The sequence below is a fragment of the Strix aluco genome, chromosome 2 (genome assembly GCF_031877795.1).
Source record: "Strix aluco isolate bStrAlu1 chromosome 2, bStrAlu1.hap1, whole genome shotgun sequence".
Lineage (NCBI taxonomy): Eukaryota > Metazoa > Chordata > Aves > Strigiformes > Strigidae > Strix > Strix aluco.
The window spans coordinates 116,997,581-117,016,638 of NC_133932.1; the positions used below are offsets into that span (position 1 = coordinate 116,997,581).

Below are 19,058 nucleotides of genomic sequence, written 5' to 3' on the forward strand. Positions count from 1 at the left end.
TGTAAATTCACAGATGTTAATGATTACGCACATGTTTTCCCTTATTGCTTCAAAGCCAGCAAAGGCAAAATTCTGCTGTAATTTGTAGTGCGGTGGTGAGATTTGGATTAATATCAATGAAATGAAAAACCATATTCAGGGACTTGTTGCTTTTTGCAGATAATGGAGCATTTCTGGACATGTCTGTTTTGGAGAAGGAAGTCCTATGCTTTCGGCGATAAGGCAGCAGAGGGTCACTCCCTCAAAGGTGTGCAGAAGGTGAAGAGAAAGGACAGAAGGCACCTTCTGTACCCTATGGCAGAACCTGGGTGTTGGAACCACTGTCTACATGTTATGGAAGAGAAGGAGAAAAAGAGCAAATAAAGTGGTGGGTGAGAAACACATTGATACCCAAACGCAACAGCAGTGGCGATGTTTGTGTGCTACACACATTCAGCCATGCCCTCTGTACCTATTTACATCATTTCATGTGTTTCCATGAATGAATTTTTGCTGTTATATACATTTTAAACCATATAGTTTCCCCATTTCTATAGGAATTCTGGTACCAACCATTGTAAGGTAAGACAACAAAATATGAAAAAAACCCAACCTTCTATACAAATATGTGTGATCATAAATAGTTTAACAACAAGTAGAAATGTGTGTCCTATGAAGAAAGTTTTCATCTGCTTTCCTATCTTCGAAGCTGATGTAAACATATGGGTTTGTTCAAATTCTTTCTACATGATTGCTAAGATTTTTAGAAAAGTCTAGTCTTCAAAACCCCAATTTGTGGTTGTATATAAGCCCTCTGTTGCACTTTCCATTCACATTAGAAAGACCCACTAGACAGTAACAATTTTCAAATCTTTAAATGAAGTGTTTAAGTACAAAGCAGCCAGACTCAATGCATCTGAGTCTGAAATTTTTGCTCTACTCTCTGCAATAGCCCTTTTAAGGGTCAGTTTCTATTTTCTGTAAGCGGAATTTAATGCTTGTAGGAATGCACATGCACACAAATACTTTTACTGTCTCTTTGATGTCAAAACAAAAAGCTGGTGCCACGGTTAAGGGCACTACTGTGAGGCATCAAGCTGGCACTTCATACAGCTTATAACTTACTGCGTGACTGAGCTCCAACATGAGTCCATGAACCGGCGTGCTAGTGCCTTTTGGGAAGGGCACTCCTCACCCACTCCTCCGTGGTGACAGTTACACGATGAACATGACTCCTGGCTCACCACACGGTAGTTTTGCAGTGATGGCCACTGTCCAAATGCCTGATATACTTAGCATCAGAAAGTAATTCAAATTCTTTTAGTTCATGTCTTTGGTCTGGAAATTTATTCCCCTCTTCAGTCACTCTTTAATGACAGGATAACATTTTCCCCTTCTAATCAGCCACTTACAAGGTTACTTCATTTCCCCCCTAGGTCATCTAGTGCTAAAGCATAAGCGTTTATAACTAGCTGCATGCAAATACATGCACTCTGCTTTCTGTATTGCAGTACGTCACTGAGGTATGTTACTGGGGCATTGTACATTCATATTCAGGCTAATTCAGCAGTTTCACTTCGTACAATGCTATATACTTACAGAACATTTTCTATCGGGGAATTAAGCAAGATTTTTAGGACGCTCAGGAAAGAAAACATTTAAGTCTACTGGACTCACACATTCTCATAGAGTCTTAATCAGAAGTCACTTACAGAATTTTGGAGGCTGTCAGTAAACAGGGCATTTTGTCACGACAAGGCACTGCATAAGTTCTATGCAAGCTAAAGCTGTTCCCCTGATGCATCAGTGATCTTGAATTACCAGACTGAAGTTGTTTTGCCGTGGTTTGAGACTCAGTTTGATGGGGGAAGAATGCAACAGGCACCTGGATTCATCACTGCAGTTGGTGCAAACAGGCTTTAAGAGGCTTAGGCTATAGAGACTCTTTATGGCTTTGACATCTGCCTAAATAGAGCTCACAGTAGGACTGGACCCAAAATGACCTGCTTCTCATATTATGCAGTATCACTGCAAACAAAGGAAGCTGAGGAACCAGATTTTCAGACTCTACAAAGGCCACTATTGTGTGAACACTATGAGGGTATTGAAGGGAGAGGTCCAATCCTGTATGGCATTTTTACAGGTGCTTAATTTCAAACATGAGAATAACCATACTGATGTCAATGAATTGCTTATGAACTTAAAATTAAATGCATGCTTTGTTGGATTAAGGCTAGGGCACAGTCTTACCAAATTTAGCCCCTGGTTCTTTCTAACTGTACAACTAGGCCAACCTGTTCCTCGCCATTCCCTTCTGCGATGGTGATTAATTTGCAACGAGTTGGTGTCTCACATGACTTTTAAAATTTTTTTAAAAAAGATGTGTGACAACTGTTGAGATGCAGCATTGACTAAAACTAACAGGGTGGCTAATATGCTGCTACCCGCACTGGCCTTTCCTGTTGATGAATATTGCACAGATGTATGTCGCTTTCACTACTGTGAATCATTATTCATATTAACAATTCAGCTGGAGCACACCCATGCCTGAAGTCATCTGGATGCCTACCAAAATGCAGCTCAGAATATGCTTCAGTGAAAGCATATGGCAAGTACTGCGTGAAAAGAAGACACCAAGACGTTTGCACTTCCATTATAATTTTAAAAGTAACTTTGGAGAGAAGTAACAGTAATTGGGTTTATTTGAGGTCTCATTGATCTTATAGGAAATCTTATAAGGAGTGATTGAAGGAGCTGGGACTGTTTAGTTTGAGGAGGAGAAGGCTAAAGGGACACCTCATCACTCTCTGCAACTACCTGAAAGGACATTGCAGAGAGGTTGGTGCTGGTCTCTTCTCACAGGTGATTAGTGACAGAACAAGAGGGAATGGCTTTAAGCTCCAACAGGGGAGGTTCAGACTGGACATTAGGAAAAAATTTTTCCCAGAAAGAGTGGTCAGACAGTGGAATAGGCTGCCCAGGGAGGTGGTGGATGTGTTTAAGGGTCGTTTAGATGAGATGCTGGGGGATGTGGTGTAGGGGAGAACTTTACTGTAGAGTAGGGGGGGGTCTTTTCCAACCTGAATGATTCTGTGATTCTGATTCTGTGATTCTGTGATCAGAGACAGAATGTTTTTCTGAATTATTCTGAATATTTGGTCAATGCCATTTTTTCTAGCTCTAGTTTTGTTAGTCTTTTTAAACTTTCTATTAAAAGAACAACATATACAGCTTCAGTCTTTGAAACAGGCCATATAACTGCAAAGATGAGACCACGAGGCAGGAGTCTGCAAATACCATTCTTTTAAATACCTTCTCATATAACAGAGCTCCAAACACAATGACACACTTCTGTGGACAAGCTACGAGCAGACTCCGCTCTCTGCTGGATGCTACCCCGCAGCATTCCGATGGGAATGCGTTCGTTGAGGAGGAGAAAAAGCAACAAATCCAGTCTCATCGTTGGGTGCTTAATTTTAGACCCCCCAGGTCTGAGGAAGTGTCTCGCTCCAGCCCCCACAGGCCGCTGTTGCCCGGCGGGCCCGAGGGCGCGGCCCTGCCCTGCCCTGTGTCCCGGGAGGGGCCGCGCCCGGCCCCGCGCCCCGCCCCGCGCCGCCGTGCCGCCGTACCGCCGGGCCGCCGTGCCGCTGGCGGGGCTGGGGCGCCCTCCGGTGGCGGAAGGGCGGGGAGCAGCCCCCCGAGCCGGGCAGCAGAGCTCTGCCCGCCGGTACAGCCGAGGGCAAGGGCGGGTTAGCAAGAAATTGAACGATGCTGTGACCGATGACAGTGCTGGTATAAACGTGCCTGGACTTTAAAAACATACTGTATGAACATTCATTCTGGGTAATTGCTGCCTATATTCATTGTGTATATATAATTTTCAGTCCTTTCAGTGACACACAGTCCCAACAGAAGAGATTTTCCATCCCAGTTTGAGGGACGTGCTCTTTCACTGGGACTGTTCAGTTTGAGGAAGAGAAGGCTGAGGGGAGACCTCATCACTCTCTGCAACTACCTGAAAGGACATTGTAGAGAGGCTGGTGCTGGTCTCTTCTCACAGGTGATTAGTGATAGAAAAAGAGGGAATGGCTTTAAACTGCAACAGGGGAGGTTCAGACTGGACATTAGGAAAAAATTTTTCACAGAAAGAGTGGTCAGACAGTGGAATAGGCTGCCCAGGGAGGTGGTGGAGTCACCATCCCTGGATGTGTTTAAGGGTCGTTTAGATGAGATGTTGGGGGATGTGGTGTAGGGGAGAACTTTGTAGAGGAGGGCTGATGGTTGGACTCGATGATCCCAAGGGTCTTTTCCAACCTGAATGATTCTGTGATTCACCCTTCCTCAGGCAGTAATGATGCAATTCTTTCTCTCTTCCTGTGATACTGGCTTTGTGGAGTCAAAAAAAAATAATGTGGTTTTATGCTTATATAATTTAATATTTCTTGTTTTCTTCATTGCATTCTGGTTGTGGTGTTTTTTTTTTTTTTCCTCAAAAATACCTAAACCACGAGCGTGAAGAACAACACTTGAAGTACTTAGAATAGAATGGTTATGTTGTAAGGGACATACAATGATCATCTAGTCCAACTTCTTGATTCCAGTTTTTAAAAAAATTATGAACAATCCATTTGGTCTGGGAATAAAACTCTTTAGCCATGACCAGAACCATTCTTGAGGCAATCTGAAAACACCACATACAAATGTACGCTCACATACTACTCATAGAGTTTTTCATTGTCTTCTAGAGTATTTTATGGAAATGATCCTACATGTGGGTCTTCAAGGCAGATATCCCAGATTCCAATTTAAGCTTCCTAATGGAGAAATAAAGGGGGTCTCATCATTCTTTTTTGACCTGTTTGCTTATGTGAAAGTAAAAGTGCAGGGTTTTTTTAATTTGTTTTGCTTTTTAATCAAGAACTACTCATAAGGAGGGATGAAGATGCTTATCCTACTCAGCTTCCAAAGAAAGCTGTTTCAGCCACCTTGCTGAAGTGCAGCTACAGTGCTGAGGTTGTACTGCAAACAGGTACAAGTTACAGTAAGAAGTGGCTCTGCATGCACGGCAGGAGGGAAGTGGACCCGTTGCTGTGATGTCTGCCCAGAATTTTAATGGACTGGAGGGACACATTTTCAAGAGAATGGACATGGAGGATCATGGGATCACAGAACTGCAGGATAATTTAAGTAGGGGGGACTGCAGGAGGCCTCTGGTCCAACCTTGTCTCACAGCAGTGTCAGCTCTGAGGTCAGACCAGGCTGATCAGGGCTTCATCCAGTCAGGATGAAGGAAACATTTGGAAAACCTCCAAAGCCAGAAAGTGCATCACCTCTCTGGGCAACCTGTGCCTGTGCTTGGGTGTCCTCATGGGGAAAAAACTTCTACTCAGTTGTCATAGTTTAACCCCAGCTGGCAATTAAGCACCACACAGTCACTTGCTCACTCCCCCCCAGTGGGATGTGGAGAAGAATCTGAAGAGAAAAAGTGAGAAAGAAACTTGTGAGTTGAGATAAAAGCAGTTTAATAATGAAAAAGATTTAAAAAAAAAATGCAAGGAAAAAAAACTGCACCAAAACAGCAAAGAAAGAGGAAAATAAAACCTAAGAAAACAAACAAGTGATGAAATGTAAACAATTGCTCACCACCAACCAACTGATGCCCAGGCAGTCCCTGACCAGTGGCCTCCCTGCCAGCCTCCATCCCTAGTTTTATTGCTGAGCATGATGCCATGTGGCCTGGGACATCCCTTTGGTCAGTTGGGGTCAGATGTCCCAGCTGTGTCCCCTCCCAGCTTCTTGTGTACCCCCAACCTACTCACTGGCAGGGCAGTCCAAAGAGCAGAAAAGGCCTTGAGGCTGTATAAGCACTACTCAGCAGTAACTAAATCATCCCTGTGTTATCAACACTGTTTTCAGCATCCAAAACATAGCTCCATACAAACTACTATAAAGAAACTTAACTCTATCCCAGCCAAAACCAGTACACCAGTTTTAATCTCTCATCTTTCAACATATACCTGCTGTTTCTCATCTTCCTGTTCAGCACTGCTGTGAAGAGCCCGGCTCTTTCTCCTCAGTGATCTGCCTGTTGGCACTGGGAGCTGCTGTTAGGTCCTCTGAAGCTATCTCTGCCCAGGCTGAACAAGCCCACTCCTCCAGCCTCTCCTCATAGGGCCAGTGCTCCAGCCCCCACCACCTTGGTGGCCTCTGCTGAACTCAATCCAGTTAGTCAATGTTTCTCTTGTGTTTGGGGCCCCAAATTTGGATGCCATAATCTAGGTGTGGTCTAATGAATGCTGAGTAGAAAGGGTTAATCTCTTCCCTTGGTCTCTGGCTCTGCCCCTGTTCACACAGTCCAATATGCTGTTAGCCTTCATTGCTGCCAGGGTCACTGCTGGCTCATGCTCAGCTTGCTGCCCACCAACCCCCAGGGCCTCCTCCATAGAGCTGCCCCCAGCCAGGCAGCATCGGCCTGTGATGGCGCCAGGGGCTCCTCCTTTCCAGGAACAGGACTTTGCATTTGTCCTTGAGTTTCATAAGTTTGGACCATTCCTCCAGCCTGTCTGGGTCCCTCTGGATGGCCTGCTCTCAAGTGTATTCACTAATCCCCCCCAGTTGGTGTCATCCATAAAATTTAATTAGAAATAGATCCATGCATGTAGGCAATGGATACGGCTACATGACTTTTTGCAGACCAACATGAGCTCACTCTTTCCCTGCTCCAAGTGTTTATGTGGCATACAGCCTAAGCTAATATACTTTGCCTCTCAGCAGAGCTTAATAGCTTGGGATCAGGATTGTGCTAATCACAGCGAAATAGATTTTGGTTCAGGGCACAGCAAAATGGAGCTGTGTCGGCTCCAACATCCTGTGTGAGTATAATGCATAAGTCCACCAAAACACATGTTCCATTAGCTCTGGTGGAGCGCCTGAAAGATGCAGTGTTGTGATAAAGTGGATCCAAACCCAGTGATGGCTAGAAAACTGAAAGTGAGAATGTTAATTAATCTGAAGTCACTTACAAGAATGCTGAAAAGAAATCATTATCTATCACCAAAACTGAGGACATGTTATCCTAGCTGTCTGATAGACCAACATCGGTGTGATTTCCATCACGATTTCTGGCATATTGAATAATATGCCTCCCAGCCACTCAGCAACAACTGCCCTAGTTTTTGGCAGGCTTTGAGTTGTGTGAGGGTTTATGGGCATCAACAGAGCTGTGCATGAAAGAGCTTCCAAATGCACTGGTGTGGCAGCTGATGGAAGCCTTGATTCAGGAAGGAATAAGCCAAGGAAAGGCATGTTAGGGTCCTGATACCAGCCTACAATAACCTAAACAGATGTTGGAAGTGCTATGTTGGTAGTCAGATGTTACTCAGGGCAGAGAGAAGCTGAGGCTTAGTTGAATTGATACTCCCTGAAGAAATGCCTGTTGGCTTCCAGAGGACTTCATTTAGACCTAGAAAATTAGGGTGGCTAACAAAATGCACATACATGAAGGGAATCCGTATGTTTATAGGGATGACCAGGTTAAGGATATAAATTCTGCTCACCCTTACATTGCAACCACAGCAGATTATAATACAGAGTGGGCATTATCAAAAAGTCAGTAGCCGATGTTGTAAACAGTCAAAAATCTAAACAAATAAAGCAAGCACCAGCCTTAAAGTTTCATATTCTTAGGGAGTAGCTAGAAACGCAGTGCAGTGTTGCTAGAGGAGACCTAGAAACAACTCTGGTACAAACCCATCAGGCAATCATTGCCTGAGAGACGTGCAGCAGTGAGAAGTACCTTTGAAAGAAAGAAAATACCAGAGCACCTATTAGAGATGGTGTCCTGTGAAATCAGTTTTTTCTGGTACACCTGTCTTAGGTAACTAACAGAAAGGAAGCTTTTGGGTCTGACATTTTTGATAGGATCAGTCTGCTAGGCTCACTATGGGTCAAATCACAGGCTGTTAGGAAACATCATGAAGCAGCTGCAGAGTGCTCCTGAGTACAGTGTTACCACTGAGCCTGAGGGCTGTGACAGCATCAGAGGTAGGGGTGCCACTACGGTCATTATGCTATTTATAGGATTTTTTAAAAATCTTTCTATTCATTATTTTATTTATCATTGTATTATTTATTTATTTTATTTGAGAACTCCATCTAACATCTAATCCCTTAAGAGAGTCTACACTTCCTGGTAAATAAAAATATTCATTGACAATGAGAAGTGACAGATAGCATCACTATAAGATTATCATGGAAAATTGTCAGCACGACTTCAGGGCTCTCTGTGGCCCATGGCTGTGGTGGCCATTGACCATTCCTTTCTGTTTTGCCTCCTATGTGTTTGTGTAGCCAGATGATAGGTAGTAGAAGAGAAATAGTAAGGCCGGTTAGCAGCAAAATCCTAAGAAAAATCCTGCTTAGGGCTGAGATGTTTCTGCAGATCATGGAGAAATCTGGTCTTCACCCCCTTGGGAACAACTTCCTGAAATGATTGCTTTGGACCCTCTAACTGATTTCAGGGGAGGGGAGAAGGGGAGGTAGAGGAGGAAATGTGGGAGAAGAACTCCATTTATACTTAACTAGTATGAAACACTAGAGGTCAGAAATAAAAGACCACTGACTTGTAGGTAGAGCCTAAACACAATAAAACATGAGAGAAACTAAAAAATGAAAGGGAGTAGCTCTTGAGCCAGACAAAAAGCAGATAAGGGAAGATGAACAAGATTTTCCCCGTGAGTGAGCTTCCTGATACCAAGACCAATACACTGGTGCACGACTGAGATGAAACAGGAGGTTAAAGGCAAAGCTGGTTATCAAGAAGGTTGTGAAAACTGATTTAGGAATGTTGTTTGAGAAGGAAATGCTTAACTTTATGCTCAAGGATCGATTTCTGCTAAAAAATGTGAAAATGAAATGTGCAATAGCCACACAAAAAAGGAAAAAATGCATGAAAAAATGAGTAGACCATTTTGGATGAGAAATTATTACTGTCCAGTAGCTTAAAAATATCTTCTGCTTCTTGGCTATCCATGGGTATTGCTGATGATCAGTCATATTTTCTCTTCACCTTCCTTTGATAAACAAATTAAGCAGGTGTAATATCTTCTTTCAAGGTGAATGTTGTTTTTATAACTGTATTGCTAGTGCTTCTCTGAATCTGTTCTCTGCATCTTCTTGGCATCCTGCTTAATCAGGATCAAATCAGAATCATGTCGAACCTTGCAAATAGCTCTCATTCACTAATAACTTACTATTTTCTGTTTCCTGTAGATCTCACTTTCCTTCTTCACAGCCATATCACACCAGCAGATAATGGTTATCAACAACCTTTATGGTAATGATTATGATTATCAAATAGTTTTATAGATTTTTTAAAGAAACATATTTATAAATAAAATACACAAAAGTACATTTTATATATTTATATACCAAATATATACACAATATATAATGTATGCATGTTTTATAGGTTATTTTATTATTGTTTATCATAATAATTAAAAATCTTTTCTCTGACTGCAGGATGGAGGCAGGGTGCAGGCTTGTTGACACTGCGGTCTGACTCATGCTACCAGTCTGTCTTCAAAACCCAGTTTAATACCCCTCATTTCACCCAGCCGGCTCTTCTGTTCTGTCATGATCCCTGGCGAGCAGGTACAAGAGAGAAAGATGCGAGATCCTTGAAATGTCTTCCATAGCTTTACTTATATCTGTTGAGGTGTCTGGAAATTGTTACATATGGATCTTTTCATCTTTCTCTCCTGAGCATATTTCTTTGGCATGTAAATCATGGCAGATAATGTGTTAAACATGACTCTGCTCTGACTGTTGAACATAATGATTCATGCTAGCTCATGCCTATCTTATACTCTATCTTGACGTCATGTTTAAGAAGGTATTAGCTACCATTGCTTAGGTGAAACATCTACTCATGTAGGAAAATATCCTTTCATAAATAAACCAAGATGGGAAGTGACACAGCTCTGAGCTGATTACTGAGGAACAACGTGCAAGAGCACAAAACTAATTCTACCCAGTTTCCCAAACACTTCCCACAAAGCTCCTCGATGGTGAACAAAAAAACTAAGCCCACAGCAGGAAAGGCGGAATCAGTTATTTACATCTATGTTCAACCACAACACAACACAGGCCAATCTCCATGCTGGCATCCTTCCGGATGGAAACTGCACAGAGTAGCTGCCTTGAAGTTAAGTATGTGTTGAACAGTAGATAAAATGAAGAGTAACAAATTACCAGGGCCAGATGTTTCACACAGACATTTTCAAAAAGAAGTCCATTTAAGAACTTGGGAATGAAATACCTGAATGACTGTTCATGCTTGTAATTTTGGCTTCAAACCCCTTTAGTTCCCACAGGGCTGGCAAGTGACTGATGAGACTATTTTTCAGAAAGGTTTCCAAGAGGAGCTGAGGAACTACAGACTGGTGTGTTCAGTATCTGTACAGGACAGTTTCACAAGATTTCTAATAAAGAATAAAATTAGAGGACACATGAATAACTATGGCATTGGGCAAAAGTCAACATGGATTTTGTAAGTGCAAATCGTACCTCACATACCTACTTGAATTGGGAGAATCAGCATATAGGGATATTGGAAATTCTGTCTACCTGGATTTCCAAAGGCATTTGAGTTCACTACCAAAGGTTTTTAAGGAATTTTAAGTGTCAGAGGATAAGACCACATGGATATCTGGATAGTTGTTGAAAAGACAGGAAATAAAAAGTAGCAGTAAACAGTCAATATGCATATATGAATATATATAGTACATAGTGTATATATATATACGAGCCCTATACTGTGCCTAAGAAGCAGTGTAGATGCAATTCTGAGTTTTACACTGATTGTCTGAGTGCTACAGCTCAACTACCTGCTATGACACGGCTTCAGCCTCCTGTAAGTATCTGCTTTTACAAAGCTGGTTCTTCATGGTCCCACCTCGCTGGGGAGCCTGACCTGAGGTCTCTGCCAGTGCACCTTCCACAGTCTTTTTGCCCTTAACATAGACTTTTGCCCCTCCATTACTGTTGCCAGTATTAATCATAGAAAAAGCCCATCTCCTGAATTTGAACACTTGATGTCAAAGCCAGTTCTTCACATCAGCTGTTTCCCACTTGCCTCAAGGAAACCGAGAGGGCTGCACTGCACTGTAGTAGTGAATACATCTACTGCCCTGGGCAAATGGGGTCAGTCAGGCTGCACAGCTCTGGCCGGGCTTCATGCCATGGACTGACAGAGCTGGCATTTACATTTGAGTTAGAGGGTGAATACATCTCATCATCGTTTTAATTTCCCTGCTTGGAATTCTTGATAATTCAGTCTTTTCATGACTCCTCCTAATGTTAAATTTTCCATTATCATGGTGATACAAATGCACCAAAACATATTTTTCTTGTAATTCCATGTATATTTATAATATGCATATATATATTTCAATGATGAAAAGTATAGTTAATGAAAAAGCAGCATGTCAAGCTAATCTGAGCCTAAATTAAATTCTCAAAGGACTATAAAATCCACACCATTGGTGTGCTCACACTAATAGCCTGGGCTGGCAACATACTAATCACTCTGGCTCTAGAAGACCAGGCTGGTATTTTAATCACCCAAACACTAATAGCCTGGTCTTGCTGGCATTATAATTGTTATGGCACTAATAGCCTGGGCAAGATGGTATTTTAATCATCCTGGACCACAGCCTAGAAATGTTAATTTTTAACATGTCTGTCTTTTTATCAAGGTTAAGAAGAGGTCTACTGCAGATATGATCAATTACAAAATGTAGAAATCACTATTTTAACTTAAAAAAGAATCAAACTTGGGAGTCTTTGGCACTCACTGTACTGGATATTTTTCAGTTAGATCACCTCTTTCCCATCTTTCTTGGTTTTTTTAAACTTCTTTTTCCTGCAGCGCCTTTAAACCACATATGAGTCACTTGGGACAGCTGGATGGGCTGTACTGAAGTGTTTGCTGTTCTAAATATTACAATGATCTTACTACAATATCCAACTAACACAGTCCTAGATATTTAACCTCGTGATAAAAACCCTCCCACTGCTGTTGATATTTTAAGAAAGTAATTCAGATTGTCAACAATTTGGCTTATCTTTAAATGTCACTAATTAGTTATCTGTTGAACATTCATTGACTTCAAAGAGCCCTCTTAATCTTTGCTCTTACATAGTGCAGGTCACTAATGGATTTTGCAGGAAGGTTTTATGATCAAGCTTCATTTTTATCCCCTTTAATTTGAGGTTGGGAATGCCAGGGGATGGGGAGATTGATTAAACAGGAAATTGCTGGCTTTCCTCCACAAGCTGAGGAGTACGATCTTAAAATCATAGAATCATAGTATCATTTAGGTTGGAAAAGACCTTTAAGATCATCAAGTCCAACTGTTAACCTAGCACTGCCAAGTCCACCACTAAACTACATCCCTAAGCACCACATCTACACATCATCCTCCAGGGATGGTGACACAACCACTTCCCTGGGCAGCCTGTTCCAATGCTTGACAACCCTTTCAGTGAAGAAATTTTTCCCAAGATCCAATCTAAACTTCCCCTGCTGCAACTTGAGCCCATTTCTTCTTGTCCTATTGCTTGTTACTTGGGAGAAGAAACTGACACCCACCTCACTACAGCCTCCTTTCAGGGAGTTGTAGAGAGCAATAAAGTGTCCCCTCAGCCTCCTTTTCTCCAGGCTAAACAACCCCAGTTCCCTCAGCCACTCTTCATAACACTTGTGCTCTAGACTCTTCACCAGCTTTGCTGTCCTTTGGACATGCTCCAGCATCTCAATATCTTTCTTGTAGTGAGGGGCCCAAAGCTGAACATAGGATTCAAGGTGCAGCCTCACCAGTGCCGAGTACAGGGTAAGATCACTTCCCTACTTCTGCTGGTCACACTATTTCTGATACAAGCCAGGATGCTATTGGCCTTCTTGGCCACCTGGGCACACTGTTGGCTCATATTCAGCCAGCTGTCACCCAACATCCCCCATCCTTTTCCACCAGACACCTTTCCAGACACTCCCAAGCTGGTAGTATTACATGGGGTTGTTGTGACCCAAGTGCAGGACCTGGCACTTAGCCTTGTTGAACCCCATACAAGTGGCCTTGGCCCATTGATCCAGCCTGTCCAGATCCCTCTGTATAGCCTTCTGACCGTCAACACTCAGCTCAACACTCCCACCCAGCTTGGTATTGTCTTCAAAATTCCTGAGGGTGCACGTGATCCCTTCATCCAGATCACTGATAAAGATACTAAACAGAATTGGCCCCAATACTGAGCCCAGGGGAACCCTACTTGTGACCAGCCGCCAACTGGGTTTAATCTTCATTCACCACAACTCTTTGGGCCTGGCCACCAGTCCAAGCCATGAGAAGCCAGTTTCTCTAGGAGAATGCCGTGGGAAACGGTGTCAAAGGCTTTACTAAAATCTGGGTAGACAACATCTACAGCCTTGCCCTCATCCACTAAGTGTGTCACCTTGTCACAGAAGGAGATCAGGTTAGTCAAGCAGGACCTGCCTTTCATAAACCCATGCTGACTCAGCCTGATTGCCTGGTTGTCCTGTATGTGCCGCATAATGGCACTCAGGATGATCTGCTCCATAACCTTCCCTGGCAGCGAGGTCAGACTGACAGGCCTGTAGTACCCTGGATCCTCCTTCCTGTCTTTCTTGTAGATGGGCATCACATTTGCCAACTTCCAGTCAATTGGGACCTCCCTGGTTAGCTAGGACTGCTGATAAATGATTGAAAGTGGCTTGGTGAGCACTTCTGCCAGCTCCCTCAGTACCCTTGGGTGGATCCCATCCTGCCCCATAGGCTTGTGTGTGTCTTAAGTGGTGTAGCACGTCGCTAACCACTTCCCCTTGGATTATGGGGGCTTCTTTCTGCTCCCCGTCTCTGTCTTCCAGTTCAGGGACCTGGGTACCCAGAGAACAACTAGTATTACCATTAAAGACTGAGGCAAAGAAAGCATGAAGTACCTCAGCCTTTTCCTCGTTCTTTTTCACTATGTTTTCCCACTGCATACAATAAAGGATGGAGATTCTCCTTAGTCCTCCTTTTGCTGATAGAAATATTTTTTATTGTCTTTTAAGTCAGTAGCCAGATTAAATTCTAGTTGGGCTTCGGCTCTTCTAATTTTCTCTTGCAATGCCTGGAAAAAATTAAACAAATTGTGGAGAAATTAGAGCTCTGTCTATAAAAATTAACTGTGGTTAAGATTTTGAATTTTGTTTCATATTTCTTGTAACAGCTGGGTCACCTCTTCTGGGATTTTCCACAAAGGTAAAGCAGTCAAAGCTCCCTTATAACTTCTGAACTGAGTCTGTTACCTAAATGCAATACTTTGCCATCCGAGGAAGATTTCAGCTCCCCTCATTATGGTGATGGCTGTGGGCTTCATGTGGATGATGAAATCATTTGCTTGGCCTGGAGCGCTGCAGCAGCACGGTGTGTTTCAGGGGTGAGTGACAGTGCGTGTTTTTGGCTGCCCCCAGCCCAGTGCTGCCCAGTGGGAGCCCAGCTCTCCCCACCCTGCCACAGCCACTGCTCTGCATGGCGGTGAGTACCTGAGGGGCACAGGGGATGTGGTTTTGTGCCTCTCCCTTTGTGGGCATTGTGCAGAGGCCACTGACACCGGCAGCAGCAGCGTTGTGTGAGCGGAGGTGTCCCATTTAGGGAGGAGGGAGGTGAAATAAAAGAGGCAGAGAATTAAGAAGAATGGCTCTGGCTGAGGGAGGAGACGGGTGAACTTATAAGGCATCAGCCTCGTGGGCGACCCATCTGAGTAGCTGGCTGCACCTCACCCATGTCAGCACCAATAAAAGTCATACTAAACTCAGCAGCAGCAATAAGCCTTCTAATTTTACTTGATTTTCACAGCTGGGATGATGAATTCATCAATCAAATACTTATTTTTGCCTTTGTTTTAAAATGTCCCTGGAGGGGAAATTTGCCCTTCACCTGCTTCCCACGGGAAGCCCAGCTGCTCTTTCAGGCTTAGTTTCCAGACACAGGGCTGCCCTCAGCTGACAATCTTCCATAAGAAGACTGCTAATAATGCTAGCAGTTCCTAATCTATTTTTTCACTCTAGGAAGGGAATTTCAAAGGAGGAGGATTCATGCCTGTTGCTTAAAAAGTATTTGAGCACTTTGTGGGAGAATACTTTAAAAGCATTCTCTTTTCAATGTCCTGGCCCCCACGGCCTTCTATCCTTGCAATGCTTCCTGTGTCATCCACGGCTTCATTCACACCCCCCTATATGGATTTTTTTCTGCTTTCAGTGTCTGACATTGATAAACAGGGCTGATGCCACCCTACTGATCTATGTAGCCAGCATGGCCCCGGGCAGTTGCAGCTGACATGTGTGCCCTGCTTGGGAAGCAAGGTGTCGTTCTCAGCATGCCACTGTGTTGGAGCCAATGCTTTGACCAGCTAAACTTAGGAGCAACACAACAGCTGCGTGAGAACATTGTGCTGCAGGAGCTTATCCAGCTGGGCAATGTTTTGGAGACTGGCACTGCATGTTTTCCTGGCTAGACAGTCTGCTCTGCCTGGTTACAATGTCCTTTTGTTTACTTGAACTCAGAGAGGGTTTCTTACTGTGACCATTCACAACTTTGGTAAAGCTGAGATGTGATGACCAGAAAAATGTGTTTTCCCTGATCTCAGTGCTACAAAAAGTAATATTGTAGGGCCAGTTTGGATGCTTACTTATGCTCAATACCTCTTGACTTCTCATCATCAGGACTTCAAATATAAGGATATTGGCCTCCTCTGATAAACTGCTTGTGATAACACAAATTCACTTACTATCAGATGTACTTTAACATGAAACAAGCTTTTTTTCCTTGGAAGATTAATATGTCCTTTTATACAACGCTGCAGATGCCTCTTAGTGTTTGCAGTTGTTACTTTAACCTTCAACATGAGAGAAGTCAGTCTCCGCTCCTTGGCAGGAAAAGAGGTTTTTTTAATCAAAAGCAGCAGAGTCATAGTAATGTCCAGGAGCTCTCTAAGGAGGAGTCCTCTGTCTGTGTGAAGCTGCAATAGCACTGTTTTCTTCCTATCAGTATTTGTTTTCTCTCCCTCTGCTGGCATTATCCTGTAGACAAGCTATTTCTAGTCCATCTTCTGTGCAGCCAAGGACTGCAGAGGAAAAAGAGAGCTCCAGACTCCTTAGAAATCCCTAATCTTACACTTTCAGCCAGTCCTGAAGTTCTTGTAAAGTGCTATGTTAGTATAGCATTTTAAATGAAGACTGGCAGGGGTTGGAAGGACGTATTTCTGGCTGTGGGTTGCTGGACCATGGGGAGGGGCATCAATTTGCATTGATATGTAGAATTCAAAGCAGCAGGACTGGCATGATTAGAAGAGCTCTCAAAGGAAATGTTTCTTGGTTTTCCTTGGAGGGCAACCTGACAGGTTAATATGAGTGACTAAGGTGAGCGAATGAAAAATCTTAGAAATGCCTTAAATGGTCCAATCTTTGTTTCTGTTAAAGGTTGTATCTGACATCCCCGATTCTTCTGAGGTCTGCTTTATGTAGACTTGATCACATGAATATGGAGTGTGAAGTACATAAGGAGCTAAATTTTAAAATGTGTAAGTGCTAACAGCTACCTGTGCCAACTTGAAAAAGAGAAACCAAACCCAGGATGCTACTGGTAGCACACGGTCTTGAGTCTTGATGTAATCAGCACCGATGAAATTAATCTAAGGCAGGCCTAAAGACTGTGAGCATACCACACTGTTGGTAAAGGAGAGAGGCAGAGGCAGAACAGTAAGGGTATTTACTAAAGCTGCTATACAGACAGAAGTTTTCAGAGGGGACTTCCTCAAATAATGAACATTTTAAATGTAAACATTCTTTGAAAATGTAAATGTTCTTTGACACAGCAGGATAGTTCAAGGATGAAATAGGTAGAAAATCTGTTATTTCTATTTTATAAGCTGAAGGAAATGCAAAAAGTGAAGAAATAATGCAGAAAAATGTCAGGAAGTAAATTTGAATTAAATAGAACAGACCACAAAATTGGATCTGTTACAGGAAATGCTTACTTCAAATACATGTTATGCCTTGAGTAGCATCTCTTCAAAATGTGTTATTCTGGCCTTCTGTCTTGGTGTCCTTCTCCATCTGATGGCTACCCCGTGCCTGCAGTTTGTATTGTGCTCCTGAAACCTGAGGTTAGTGAGGACCATATCTCTTTAAAAAAAAAAAAAAAAAAAAAGGCACACAAAAAAATAAAAAAAGACACGCTGGGAAGGGGGAGCTAAAGCCTCTGCTGCATTGGGCTGTTTGGATACATTGAGGCTGCAGCAGTGGTCACGCATCTCTCTGCAGCCTGCTGATTTCGCAAAAGAGGGGAAAAGGGTCGTTTTACAGTCCAGATGCTGTCAAACACAAGCAACCAATGGAAGAAATGGCACAATGAGCAGACAAGCATGTGGAAGCAGTTTATGAAGAAATAGTTAAATACTGAGCTTATTCCTGGCTGATGCTGTAAGTATGAGCTCAATAGCAGATCCCGTGGTCACTGCAGTTGTTTGTGAGAGATGTTTTATGGGTATCCCGATAGCTTTTAGCACTCATAGGTGGAAAAAGGATTGACTGTGACACGTTTAATAGTGTATTTAGGCAAATAACTGCATTGTCTGTGTCTCTACAGGATTCTGGGGGGACTCACGAGCTGCAGTGCGCTGGCAGGGTGGGTGAAGCATAGAATTTGCACACGAGCTTGTTCTCCTTTCCTGATGGCTTGTCTGGGCTCTGCTCTATAGATGTGCTAGCAAATTGCTGCAGTACCACCCTCTCTGTGCAAAGGCCTCTCTGAATTTCAGTGCTGCCTTCAAGCACTGGGATACACAATACATTTTCATGCTACAATGACTGACTTAATTTTAAAAAATCATAGAATTACTTGTTACACAAACTTACATTATGCCAAGTACTCTATTATTAATTTTTCTTCTGTATGCAGTTGTAGAAAGCTTATGAAATTCCAATAGCTTTGTGTGTTACCATTGGGAGACCGGTTCTTAACATAGCTCTCCCAAAGAGAGTGCCAAGTATGATTTATTACTCGAAGGAATGAAAATTTTCCTATCTTTGGTCTGTACATATTTTTAAATGTAAACATTTGTTGTTATGGCAATCCAATGCCTTGTTCTTTGGCAAATGATTTGATGCTTTTTATTCTGCATGTGCCCTAATGATCTAGTACAGCTTTAAAAACAAGTAAAAAAGCAGAGCTAGCACAAGTTTACTGCTCTGTGTTTCTCAGCAAGTTTTTTTGGTAATCAGGCAAAATTTTTTATTGTAGCTAAAACTATGCATGTCAGCAGAGTAAAAAACTAAGTAATGAGTATTTTCTTTTTTATTTTATTACAACAGTAATTTTGCTTTCACGTGTTTAAGTACTGTATATGATGATTTGCTCTAAGCCAAAGAATATCACCTATGTGATGGCTTCTGCTGTTGTACCTTGGTACTTACACAGCTGCTGCAGAAACTGCTGAGAAATCTCACTCCAGTAGCAGGGGAGGTAACAGCGGGGTAGTTGCGATGAGAAGCCTGTGCTGGCATGTTAAGGAGGAGAGTAGTTGATGCAAGGAGGAGTATTCTTTTGTGCATTTCTTTTGGGACCTGGCAGAACTGCAGCTCCTGATGCTAATGCACACACTTCTGCCCCCATCACACTGATCACCTCAATGGGGACGTAAGGCAGAGCATCCCTTACACTGAGGAACCTACAGGGAAGTTTTCCCATCACTGCTTTGGAGTTGCCCTCACCTTGTATTCTCAGAGGTATTACAGCTCTGTCAGCTGTTTATTTGCAAAACACCTTCTTATTGCTTGCTACCAGAAACTGAATTATAAGAGGCCCAATTTAGCCCTTAATGAGCTTATAACAAAATACTGTTACCCAGGGAGTGCTCCAGCAGTGAATGTGGATGCTGAGGCTGTGGTATTGTCAGAGTTCAATTCTTGTCCCTTCGTCTCCTGTGTCAGGATTTTCACCCTCGCAACACCAAACAAC

General features: G+C 42.8%; 1 protein-coding gene across 1 annotated transcript in view; it reads left to right on the forward strand.

Annotated features, from left to right (window-relative positions):
• SACS (sacsin molecular chaperone) overlaps positions 1 to 19,058 on the forward strand; it is a 97,814-nt gene that overhangs the window by 16,460 nt on the left and 62,296 nt on the right. Inside the window, exon 2 of the mRNA XM_074816007.1 lies at positions 160 to 367. The gene's annotated coding sequence lies outside the window, so the exon portion shown is untranslated. The remainder of the gene's footprint in view (positions 1 to 159; positions 368 to 19,058) is intronic.